Raw genomic sequence first — 12,995 nt, forward strand, 5'->3', positions numbered from 1 at the left:
CTTTTTCAAATGGGATTTGAGAGGTTTCATACTAAATGTTATTAGCCCACATAAGGAGTTACAGTCGTAGGAGTGAAAAAGCTCCTTGTATAGAGAAAGAGCTTGGGAGTGATATTGGGCAAGTTCCAACAGGTCCAGGTGGATGTTTTTCCATGTGCCCATGCTGTTTGAACAGTAAACCTCTTTATTTTCACCTGCATTAAGTGCTAATGAGAGCAGGGTGTCTGTGGGGCTGAATGGGAAATAGATAAAGCAAGACGAGCACACCCCGTCTGTGTTGTGCTCTGCTTTCCTCTTCCCTCAAATCTGATATTCTCCAACTTTGTATCTCATCCAACCAAATTATGATCAGAGGAAAATGGTAATTTGATTCAAGGGGAGAAAAGTTTAATTAAAGTCCAAAACCAGTGTGTGGGAGATATTTGTGCAGAAGTTGCATAGATCTTGAGAAGCTTTTGTCCATCAGCAAATTTAATTGGCAGCAAAAGAAGTTTCATCTTGTACTGGAAAAGAAAAAGAGGTTTATGGAGTCCTGGAGCCACCAGCCCACAGAAAGAGGAGATAGAAGCAGGAAATCCTGGTGGAGGGAAGGGTTTGCTGGTGAGATGTTACTGCACTGAGCTGTGCTGGTGCTGGAGCTGCTCTCAAATCCCAGCTTCTCTGTCCCCCCATGCTGTGGTTGGGTGGCGTCAGCTCAAATGTCAGTGAAGGGGGAAGGAAAGGGGTGGCTGAATGGTGTCTCTTAATGACCCTTTGGGAGCATGGCAGGTGGGAATGGGATGCAGGACACTGTTGGGACTCACTGCACTCAGGAGCCCTTGCTCTGGGACGACGTGTCCCTGGAGCTCAGGTCCTGGCAGAGAGGTAGTTGTGTGGACCTGCTGCCTGTAGGAGCAGTGGTGGATGAGACCAAGTTATTCCCTAACATACCCTCCATGAATTGTTTGTTGGAGAGAGATTTTCCAACAGTCCTGTCCTTCAGATTTAGTTTGTGGTGTTGCTGGTTTTGATTTGTCTCAGTTGCAGGATTTGTAGTGAAACGTTATTTTCAAAAATAAATTCTGTCCTTTGAACTTTGAAAAATTAATCCTTTTTCTTCACTTTTTTCTTCACTTCCTTGAAAGGATCATTTGGAGTCTTTAAAGGCTGAGTAATGCAATTTTCAGTAAAATTCTCCCTCCAGTGAGCCTTCACTGGATGACCTGGTTGCATCAACTCTGATGAAGCAAGCGCAGGAGCCACACCTGCACTCAGGTGCGCTGCTGGACATGCTGTGAGCGGGGTGTAAATGCAGCCAGCGCCGTGCTGGGCCTGGCAGGGAGCACTGACCACCACCAGCAGCTGCTGCATCCCCCGAGATCCTCCTGCCATGCTCCTGGCTCACTCTTGTGTCTCTTGGCACCCAGGGCAGCGCCGTGGCTTTGGCCGGCGCTGCAGCCTCGCTCCCCGCTTGGCCGTGCTGCAGATGTGGTGTCAGACTGCAGCCCCAGCCCAGAGACTCCTTGGCTTGTTGTACCTCTGTGGCTGCTGCTGCCTGCACGTTCAGAGGCATCCAGGATTTCCTTTAAAAATAGCTCTGTGGTTTTTATGAGGAGGATTTTCCGAGCGCAGGCTGGAGGCAGAGCGGCACGTTAGTGTCGGGTTTGCCGGCGGCGTTACTGAATAACTGGAGGTGTGAACTCCCTCAGCCCTCGTTTGTTGGATGTTAACGACACTGAGAGTCATCCTGGGGAAGGGAGGAGTGGGTGGCAAGCAGAGCCTAAGAGATGGGAAAGGGAGCCTGGCCAAGAACACGCTGTTGCCAAAAGACCAAAGTGCTGGTCCTCTGCCTTCTGTCTGTGGTCATCTGCTGCCGATCTCACGGGCTCGTGTTAGCTGGAGCCTTCTGGGGGTTGATTTATGTCCCTAACCTTGGAAAAGAACATGAAAAAAGTAAAAAAAAGCAGGGCTTTGTGCCAGGTTGGTGAGTAACTTGGCTTGTGGAGGGGAGCAGTGAGTGGGGAGCAGGAAACAGAAAGAGGAGCTGGATGGCTCTGAGGAGGAAGGCAGCACACGGTGCCATCAGACCACTGCAGCCACTCAGGGGCTCACCTCTCTGGTGTTGTAAGGGGATGGGGACTGTGGCACTAAAACCAGAGCACTGGAGTTCAGCAATGGTGTGGGTGTGAAGGGAGAAGTTCCCTTCAGCAGCTCTCCCTGCAGTGTGGTCAGCAGCTCACAGGGACGTGGCTGAACTGCAGCGGGTTTGCTGTGACCTGGGTGGGGATGTTGCTGCAGCATCAGCTCCGTTCAGGGTTCAGCTCTGCTCCCCTCATGCTTTAAGGCATGGTGTGATTCCAGCTCAGCACCAAATCTGGAGCTGTCATCCCTCTCTGCTCACTCTGGGGTCTTACTGGGCTTTCTTGTATGCCTTGATAGCAGTGGCTCTGGCTTGTGTGGCATCAGCTCTTCAGCACTGCTGGCTGAGGTCAGCCCTGGTGGAGCTGGGCACTCTTGAGTCAATGTCCAGCCTGGTTATGAGTAGTTGAAGAATAAACCATTCCCAGGGTTGGCAGAGCCATGGACAGGAGCAGGAGCTGGGTTTGAGCCCTGGAGCAGAGCCATGCCCCCCTGCCATGCCCTGCCTCCACTGGGCTGGGACCAGACCCCACACCAGCTCCCACCGTGGCTCTGAGCCCTGGAACAAAAACACCGCTGAGCAGTGCTCTCACCCTTCCAGCTGCTGCCAGGCCTCCCCTGCATTTTTATCTCAATAATTGTATTTAATGCCTGAAGACTTAGGGAGCTTCTGCCTTGCAGCTGGAGCCATGCAGTGGCCATGGGAGCCCTTCCTTTCCAAGAAGCAGGTGGACCTTCCTCTTAGGATGAAGCCAAATGGAGAATTCTGTTTTAGGACGTGCTATATAAAAATACTTGTGTCCCATCTGCAGTGTGTGCAGGGCTCTTGTGCCAGTCTCCGCTCCAGGGCAGTCCTAGAATGTTCCTGAGAAGACACCTGGAAGCCCTCAGGCTCCCTCCCTTAGCCCTTTCCAGCCTTCTGCCCTCTCCAGGGGCCTTGCAGCCCTGCTGCACCCCTTGGATGTTGGCTTTGAGTGATTGTTTGCTCACAGGTGTGGTGCCTGAGCAGCTCCCTGAGTGCCTGGCCAGTGTGGCTCACACAGAGCTGTGGGTCCAGCAGGGCTCCTGTTGGGCAGCCTGACCCCACAGGCAGGAGGATCCCAGCCCCCCGGTCCTGCAGTGCCAGCAGGAATCCAGAGCTGTGGCATGAGGGGGCACTGATGTCCTGTGGTCTGACCTGTCCTGTCCCAGGGGGCTGGAACAAGGGATGCACTGGGCAGCTCCCCCTCTCATGCTCCATTTCTTCCAAAATTTGCAGAGGTTTCCCAAGGTGCAGCTCACCATGGGGTACAAAGGGTTGGTGACAGGCAATTGGTCAGCACACCACCTCAGGAAAAAGGGTAAAATCCCACAATTAGGCAAATGTGCAGCTTCCCTGTGATTGTTTTTCTTTATGTGAAACTCCTTGATCATCTGAGTGGCAATGGAGGGCAGCACCTAATTCCACGAGGGACCACAGTCATTTGTGAGCAAACTCTGCTCTGTTTGCCGTGGGGATGGCTGTGAATGAACCAGCTGGGTTTTCTGTTACAGTGAGAATTTATGGCAGTGTGTTCTCAGCCTGGCAGAGTCTGCTCTGCCTTTCCTTCTCCCTGGTCCATGGAACAGGGACTGCTGGTCCTGAGCACTGGATGTGGAGGTAAAGGACCTTTGGTCTCCTTGAATTCTGAAATAAAGCTCAACTTTCATATCTTAGGGGTTTTTCCTCATAAAATGTTGGTGCCTGGAGTTACATGTGGCTGCTTCATTGCTATTATGTCTGATGGTTTATCGACACAATTTGGGCAATTTAAATTTCCATGAGGAGTTTACCCTGTTACTGGGATTCTTTGGAGCTCAACTGAAAAATAAGTAAGTTGATATTAGTGGCTTAAAGTGCTGCTGTGTAAAGATTGCATTTTTGAAAGTTAAATAAATTTTTAAAAAGTTAAATAATAAAAAAGTTAAATAAACAATATGAATATTTAAGAAAACACATTTGGTACCTCTGTACCCCATTTCCCAAGTTACTTTAAGCTTCTGCCTGAAATGCCACTGCCATGTGCTTCCCTGCCTCTGCCCCAGTCCTGGCACAAATCTTGGCACCACATCTGGTGCTGCTGGAATGAAGGAGTAGTGAAATGAAACTTGTGCATTTCCATTCCTTCCTCACTACTCCCAGAGTAGTTTTGGGACAGGATGGCCAAGCCTGCAGGCTGTGGTAGGGATGGGTTCATGGCACAGTTGTGATTTCTGTTTATTTTGCCTTTTTAAACAATTCCTTCCCTTCCCTTTCTTCTCCTGCTGGTAACTTGCACTGAGCTGATGTTTTCCCTGCATGTAAAGGGCAGCTGAGATCAGGTTCAACCCCTTCCTTACACAGAGCATGGATCTATTGGATCTTTTTTATAATTCTACTCTGATTTGAGTGGTTTCCTTGATTTTAGTGGTTTCTGCCCCTTCTCCCCCTTGGTGCTGCACATCTCCCCATGCAGGGCTGTGAGAGGCTCCTTGGGAGGGGTTGCACCCCCAGCCCCTCCTCAGAGCATGGGATATCCTCACCCATTTCAGCTTTGCTTTCTCTGGGAGGTTTTCTTCAGTCCCATTTGCTCTTGGCAGGTTTTTACTGCTCAGTTTATCCAAGTCCCCCTGAAGCTCGGCTGTGTTGCAGAGATCTGTGGTGATGTTTTCGTGGTTGATGTGTGTGGGTGTGAGGGGGCAGAGCAGGGATGAGCCAGGGGAGCACCAGTCCCAAAGAGCCCCGGACCATCACTGCCCAGGGAGCTCTGGAGCCTGCTTTAGTTCTGCCAAGGAGAGGTTTGGCTCCCAGCCCCTGGAGATGGCCAAGAGTGTGTGGGAAGGAAGCGTTTCACACCTTTTAATGCAGTAATTGAAATGCCTTTGGGGGGCTGAGGTGTCCATGCACAGTGTCAGGGCACAGCTCGGTGCCCACTGGTGCCCCACGCCCCTGCCAGCCGGGAGAGCACCAGCTCTGAGCCTGTCCAGGGTGCTGCTGGAGCTCCTGCTGCTCCTGCAGCCCTGGCTGGCTCAGGGAAGGTCAGCTGAGGAGTTGGAACCCATCCCATCACTGAGCTCTTAGTTCTGGGCTGGCCATGACCAGGTCAGGCAGCACGTGTGGCTGCACATGCTGGCAGGTACTTCAGCAGCTAAAGCAGTTTTTGGGGACATTATTGTGACAGTGGTCACAGGGGTTTTCAGGTGAAGCAAGAGATGAGAATGTTGACTCTATGATTAGAAGGCTTGATTTATTATTTTATGATACATATATTACATTATAACTATACTAAAAGGAATAGAAAGTTCTCAGAAGGCTAGCTATGCTAAGAATAGAATAGCAAGAATGATAACAAAGGAGCTTTCTCAGACTGTCTGAGATAGCTCAGTCCTTGATTGGCCATTAATTATACACATCCAAGATGGGCCAATCACAGGTGCACTTGTTGCATTCCACAGCAGCAGATAACCATTGTTTACATTTGTTGCTGAAACTTCTCAGCTTCAGCAGGAAAATCTTAAAGAAAAGATTTTTACAAAAAGATGTCTGAGACACAAGAGCAGCTGAGACACATAACAGGTCCTCCTGAGTGACAAGAGTGTGAGAAACTCTGAGAAAGTCTGCATTAAAGCATTTTTGGGGACATTACAGGTCCTCCTGCAGTGACAAGGGTCTGAGAAACCCCCTGCCTGTATTTGCTCCTGCATACACAGCAAGCTGGAGCTGGCTTTCCCAGCTGGCCACTCTGCTTTGGGGTGAGGATCCTCTATGATCCCATCAGGCCTGGGAGAACCTGGTGAGATTTTCTCTGGACAAAAGGACCATCAGCTTGTTGAACACAGTGTGGGGCCTGGAGTTCTTGTTTGGGTTTTTTAATAAGTGTTTCTGTCTGGGCAAGCAGGAGGTGGTGTTGGTGTTCTGCTACCTGAGCACCCATCCCATGGGTTTCCTGCTTGGCTGTTTCCACTTTTGGAACCACTTGAGGGATTTTGGGCTGTGTCTCCCATAGGGTGGGGAATGCAAGCTGCCTTTGGCTGCTGCCTTTGCTGCTGGAGCCATGCAGAGTGTGGATGAACATGTCTTTGGAAGCAGCACTGCTGGTGGAGGAACTTCCTTCATTTCATTTGTGCCAAGTCCCCCAGGTCAGCGTTGGTGTTTGCTTGCTGTGTCAGCAGTTGCACTTGGTTTCCCTGGAGCAGTGTGTGTGCTGCTGTGCTCAGGGCAGTGTGACAGGCCCCCTGTGCTGGGTGTGCCTTTGGAAGGCCCTCCTGGAGGGGGACACTGTGTGTGTGATGTAGGGCTGAGCTGGCAGGGTCGGTGCTGGTGCTGTGGGAGCAGGAGCTGCAGGATTCTCCTGTGTGAAAGGGGAGGAGTATCCAGAGAGAGAGAGCTTCCCCCAGGCCATCAAACTGCTCCCCCAGAAACCCATGGGCCTCCTCCCTGCTGGGGGAAGGCAGCCCCATACTTACCTGGCAGGGAGACACCACAATCAGGCAGGTGAGTTTCCCAGGGCCAGGCTCATCCCTGGCACTCTGGGTGTGCTGACCACTGTGATTTCCCCAAATGTGGGAAACTCAACTGCATCATTTGTGCTACTGGGGGACTGTGTTTGTGCTCTCCCCTCCTTTTTTTATGCTCCTCCCAGGGAGGTGGTAGAGTCACCATCTTGGTGTTTAAAAAAGACTGGACATGGCACTTGGTGCTATAGTCTAATTAAGGTGTTAGGGCATAGGTTGAACTTGATGATCTTAGAGGTCTTTGCCAACCTCATGATTCTGTGATTCTGTGTGATTCTGTGATCCCTGTGGTGCACTAGCACGGTCCCTCTGCAGCCAGGGCTGCTGGCAGCCTCCAGCCCTGCTGGCCCAGGCTGCCTGTGACCCTCCTGCCCATTAAGCATTAACAGCCTTGCCCACAGCTGTGTGGGTGATGGCTGAGGCTGTGCCCGTGTTCCTGGAGCCTGTGCCTGCTCCTGCACTGCTGTGCTCATGCTGCTGCTCTTGGGCTCCTGTTTGCCAGAGCTGGGGTGCAGCTCGTGCTTGTTGTAGCTAATCCACCTCTGGCTGTGCTCCTCTGCTCTCCCACAGGGGGAAAGGGGCCCTTCTGATCTCAGACAGCCCCAGCAAGGGGAATGGTGCTCTCCTGTAGGCCAGCACTGGATGTCTTACTCCATCCAGGAGCACAGCTCACTGTGTGAGCCACACAGAACCCTCATTTGAGGCCCTGGAGTCTCAGCTCTGGGCCTGCAGAGGCTGTGGGGATGGTGGTGGCACTTTCCTGGTGGGAACCAGGCTCTCATCCTCAATTAGAGCACACACTTTGTGTGCATCTTTAGCCATGAACATGTAGAGGGATTTTCCCCATCTCCTCCTTGTGCTCAGGGCTGATAAGTGAGAAGCTGGAAAAAGAAGTAGGTTTGGTTGATGAGGTGGGCATCAGTCAAAGGCTGGACTTGATCTTGGAGATCTTTTCCAACCTAAACGATTCTGTGATCCTGCACAGGGTGCAGGGTGTGGTGGCTGTCCATGGGAACTGGCCTGGACAGGAGCTGAACAGTGCCCTGTGGGGCAGGGGATGCAGGCAGGGAATATGATGCAGGCAGGGAATGCAGGCACGACAGGAGGCATCCAGCTCTGAGCAGCTGCTGTTTATTTGGGAAAGGAAATCCTCCAGCTCGGGTCGTGCTCTTTAGGAGCGTGTCCTGTATGGCTGGAGCAAACTGATGGAGAGGTTGGGCTTTTGTGGACTGTGCTGTGAGTGGTTTGAAGCTGCACTTGAAGTTTTATTTGACTGGAAAGCATTTAGGAAGTGATTTTGAATCCATTTGGTTGATTCACTGCTATTCCTGCAGTAGGATGCAGAGCAGTGATTCTGTAATTAATTTAATTACATGCTTATTCAATCTTTCCTAAACTAGTAAAATTTCAGAATGCTTTTGAATTCAATGAAATGTGATTTTTCAGGGCCAGGAGGAAGGGAAGATGGGGAAATTTCAAGTTCTGTTTTCTCCCTTGGTTGGTTTTCCAGCACTCCCTCCCCACCGCTGTGGTGTTGGCGTTGGGCACCCCCAGCCTGATTTTGGTTATTTACCAAATTCCTGCCTCTGCTTGGTGCTTCCCTGCTGAAATGGAACCTTTGAAAGAAGCTTCACGAATAAAATCATAAAAAGCCTTTTCTTGTTCTTTCCCCCACCTCCTCCATCTTTGCTGGTACCTAATGTTCATTTCTCTCTGCTTTTATTGCCTTTGAATTTGGCCAAAACAATCTATTATGTAATTGGGCTAATGAGTTCCAACCCACTCCATCTTTCCCTCACAGCACAGCGAGCAGCTAATCTCTTTCCAGTTTACCTTTCTCCCCTTTTCAGTTGTTAATTTAAAAGTGTCATTTCCAAATATGCCACTCCTCCTCGCTAAGGCTCATTTTTATTTATTTTTAAACTCTGTGGAAGGCCTTGAATGAGTAACTGAATATCTCCTGGGCTCTGGAATTTAACAGTCTTTGCCCTTTGTTCAGCTGGGTCAATGCATGAATTCACAAGTTACTAAATTAAAAAGGAGGGAAAAAAAAGGAAAATGTCTGATTGTGGATTAGATTTAGATTTTTTTTTTTCCCTGAAAAAATGAAACACAAAGAGGAACTAGTGTTTGCAAATAGTTTAGAAAGTAGCGATTTATTTTAAAATCTTGTACCAAGGCCAATTTTTAAAACAGAATCAAGCACTGAACTGTTTTTTTTTTTCCAAAGGGAAAGTGGTCAAATCCAACTTTCTGTGTTTAAGAAGCTCGAAAAGGTAAATCCCCTTACAGCATAAACATGGGTAGAGTGAACAAAAGCTTGATGGGCAGAGGTTATAGCTGGAGCACAAAATTACCTCAATGCCAAGATGGTTTCCTTAATTTTTCGTGTCTGAAGAAGAAGGTCCTGTCAGGCTGCTGCATAGACAGTGTGGAGTGGCAGAGCCTGAGTGCACACAGGTCCTGTTTGTGACAGCAGGAGCACCCTCCTGCCTGGACAGACCTCCTTGCAATTTTTATAAAGAATTGTTAAAAAGAGTGACATTTCCATGAGAAAAAGAATGGAGGGCAGCAGTGCTGGCTGGTTTAGAGCAGCTGAGGGTTCAGCCCTGCCTTGGGAGCCATTCCCTGGTGCTGAGGGAAGGGCTGGGCTGGTCAGGGCAGGAAAGCAGACGTTGTGATTGCTCTGTCTCCTTGCTGCTCCTCACAAACCTTGGGATGCTTTTCCATGCCCTGGGATGCAGAGCTGCTGAGCAGGACTTCCCTGGGAGGCAGGGAGGGAGCCTGAGCCCTGCCATTGCACAGGGCTGGGGGTCTCCCCAGTGACTTATTTCCCAATAACAGCACTCCTGGAGCTCAGCAAGGGGCTCACAGCGTTCAGGGTTTTGAGCAGGGGTCTCTTGACTGTGGCTTTTCTCTGGTTCTGCCATGGCAGAGCTCTGTGCAGGGGCTTCCTGAGGGCTGGGGAGCCCCAGCAGGGCCCTCCCAGGCTGGGTCCTGCTCTGCAGCTTGGCAACATTTTCCAAATTTGTGGGAGACCCCTCCCACCCTCCTCCCCATGACCTTTGAGTCAGTTGTGAAGCATTCCTTCCTCTGCTCCAGCCGCTCCAGGAGATGACTTCCATGCTGCCTCCTCCTCCTCCTCTCTCAGTGTTTTCAAGCTCTCCGAGGAGGATTTCCAGGATGTGAGCAGGCTGCTGGTGGCAAGGGACCCTGCTGGCCTTAGTGCTGGTGATGGTGTGAGCCCAGATGAGTCCAGTGTGGCTTGAGGACAGATGGGTTTGCCATGAGAGATGGTTCCACCCCAAATTTTAGCTTCTTTCTGTCCTGTGAAGCAATGGCAGCTGGTGTCTGGCAGTATGTGGCAAGAAGAGACTTAAAATATTTTAAATTTCTTTTTATTTCTTCTTTGAAATGCATTTTAGTGTTTTGAAATTGGCAGCTGTTCCAAATTTGGGTGACTTTGGCCATTGCCTCCCTCAGCTTTGCCTTTGATAACTTTTTTTGCATTCTAAGTGATAAATGCAACTGGAGACCTTAAATGACCTTAATTTCCCCAAATTGGATGCTTCGTGCCCAGTGTGACAGACTCAGAGTTAAAATTAATATAAATTTTGTAAATCAGTAGACTGACCTTTTGGTGAACTGGAAAGAAATGTCAAATTTCTGTTTCCTTCCCCCCCTCCTGTAATCAGCAGTCTGTAATGAATGAATTATTCCTAATTTCAAGATTGTAGCTCAAAAGGGCACTCAAATGGCTGAAATCCCATAAGAAAGACTGACCTTTTGGTTGTCTCTGATGAAAATTCAAGATTTTTCCTGAATTTAGCAGTCTGTAATGGACTGCATGAGATGTTACTGCAGCTTGCAGGAGCAGCTCCTCATTTATTTCCTTAATATATTTATATTAACACTGCATGATCCCCCAGAGCACCTTCAGTGCCTCAAAGGAGCATTCAAGGTGTAGTTAAGATGCTGTGCCAAGACTTCTCTACAGGTACAAAGCAGCTGTGAAATAAATGATTTCCCTCCTGCTCCAGGGGGAATTGATTATTTGTCATCTCCTACATTTCCTTGGCTGCTCTGAGGCCCTGCTGCAGTTTTGGTGATGTTGGGACGTGCAGGAAGGTCCACAGGACTTGGAGGTGTACAAGGAGCAATAAATCTGTGTTCCCCACAAGGTACTGCCAATGATGTGGATGTGATTTTGCTCAGGAGCTGCTGGACAGAGGTCTGGGATTGGAAAAGGTGTTTATCTGATGTGGATTAGCACAGGGTCAGCATGTGAGGGTTTAATTGCTTCTTGTTATGGGATTTTTTCATAGAATCATAGAATGATTCTGCCTCTGGCTCTGGGGTCCTCAGCACAAGATCTGTTGCTTTTGGAGTGAGGCCATGGAACTGCTCCAGGGCTGGAGCCTCTGCTCTGGAGCCAGGCTGGCAGAGCTGGGGGTGCTCACCTGGAGAGGAGAAGCTCCAGGCAGAGCTCAGAGCCCCTGCCAGGGCCTGAAGGGGTTTGTAAAAAGGAGGGAGAGGGACTTTTCATATGGGCAGACAGTGACAGAACAAGGGGGAATATTTTTAAGCTGCCAGAGGGCAGGGCTGGATGGGATATTGGGAATTAGGAATTGTTCCCTGTGAGGGTGGGCAGGCCCTGGCACAGGGTGCCCAGAGCAGCTGTGGCTGCCCCTGGATCCCTGGCAGTGCCCAAGGCCAGGCTGGGCAGGGCTGGGAGCAGCCTGGGACAGTGGGAGGTGTCCCTGCCATGGCAGGGGGGGCACTGGATGGGCTTTAAGGTCCCTCCCAGCCCAGACCAGTCTGGCATTCTCTGAACACCCTGGGCCTGCTCAGATCCTCCATTACCCCAGCACCCCCTGATTTCATTTTATGGCATCTTCTCACTCTCTGTGCATGTTCTGCATTGATTTCTCTTTCTGGGGTTTCCATCATCCAGGTGATCTGTCACCTTGCCCTGTCCTCACCAGGGGCATCCAAACCCCCCCTCCCCTGTGTGAGCCAGACCCTCCCTTTGTGTCCCTGAGCAAACAGCCCGAGGGGCCTGGGCAGCTCCTGGCAGCAGCTGGGCAGGGCTGGGAGCACCTGGGACAGTGGGAGGTGTCCCTGCCATGGCAGGGGTGGCACTGGGTGGGCTTGGATGTCCCTCCCAGCCAGTCCAGCCTGGGCTTCCATGGTGAACAGACAAGGAATCACACATGCTTGGCCTCCATAGCTTGTTCCTCTGTTTGTGTCCCTAAAGGGGGGTTCCCTTTAGCTACAGGAACATATTTTGTAATAGATAATGAGTGGACAAATTCTGGAGAGAAGTTTCATGAAAGTCCCTGCTGTTGTGAAAGGCCCAGCCCGGCTGGCACCGGGCCCTGCATTTCAGCACCAGTGGCCACCAAACCCTGCAGAGCCGGGCGGGGCCGGGCAGCGCTGGGGCCCTGGGCCCTTCCTGGGCACCCTGAGCCCTCCAGGCCCTTCCCGGGCACCCCGAGCCCTTCCTGGGCACCTCAAGCCCTCCAGGCCCTTCCTGGCACCCCAAGTCCTTCTGACACCCCGAGCCCTTCAGGCCTTGGGCCTTCGTGGGCACCCCAAGCCCTCCGGGCCCTTCCTGGCACCTCGAGCCCTCCAGGCCTTGGGCCCTTCCTGGCACCCCAAGCCCTCCAGGCCCTTCACGGGCACCCCGAGCCCTTCATGGGCACATCAAACCCTTCAGGCCTTGGGCCCTTCATGGGCACCCCATGCCCTTCACAGACACCCCGAACCCTCCAGGCCCTTCATGGGCATCCCAAACCCTTCCCAAGCACCCCGAGCCCTCCAGGCCTTGGGCCCTTCCCTGGCACCCCGAGCCCTCCAGGCCTTTCATGAGCACCCCGAGCCCTTCCTGGGCACCCCAAGCCCTTCCTGGGTACCCCGAGCTCTCCAGGCCCTTCCCAGGCACTCCGAGCCCTTCCCAGGCACCCCAAGCCTTCCAGGCCATGGGGAGCAGCTGGAACATGGGACAGGAACAGTCATGGTTGGCCATCACTGACCCTTTCAGAGATGCAGATTTATTTGAAGAAAAGCCAACTCTCAAGTGCTCTGGGCTCCTTCCTTACCTTGCTGGCAGAGACAGAGGTTCCTAAAACCAAATGATACAACACATCCATCCTATAAACATCTCACTTGTGGCTCTTTCACAAATGAAACCAGGGTGAGATCACTTCTCCTTTTCATTGTCTGGTTCTCCTCCGCACCGCAGCACAGTAAAATTTTGGAGGCTGCAATGTGAAAGCAATACTTAAACTTATACCCAGTTTTCCTTTTAATTTTATTAAATGATGAAAATATTTCTAGGAGAAATAGATTTTGAAATAGATTTT

The 12,995-nt window shown here is 51.0% G+C and overlaps 1 protein-coding gene and 1 non-coding gene across 2 annotated transcripts in view; both read left to right on the plus strand.

The window, feature by feature from the left end:
* ZNF618 (zinc finger protein 618) overlaps positions 1–12,995 on the plus strand; it is a 150,124-nt gene that overhangs the window by 19,706 nt on the left and 117,423 nt on the right. The window lies entirely within an intron of this gene.
* LOC131567039 (U1 spliceosomal RNA) lies at positions 6,575–6,737 on the plus strand. Its single transcript, XR_009275613.1, has one exon. It is a non-coding gene; the product is annotated as a U1 spliceosomal RNA (small nuclear RNA).

Source organism: Ammospiza caudacuta, chromosome 21 (assembly GCF_027887145.1).
Source record: "Ammospiza caudacuta isolate bAmmCau1 chromosome 21, bAmmCau1.pri, whole genome shotgun sequence".
Lineage (NCBI taxonomy): Eukaryota > Metazoa > Chordata > Aves > Passeriformes > Passerellidae > Ammospiza > Ammospiza caudacuta.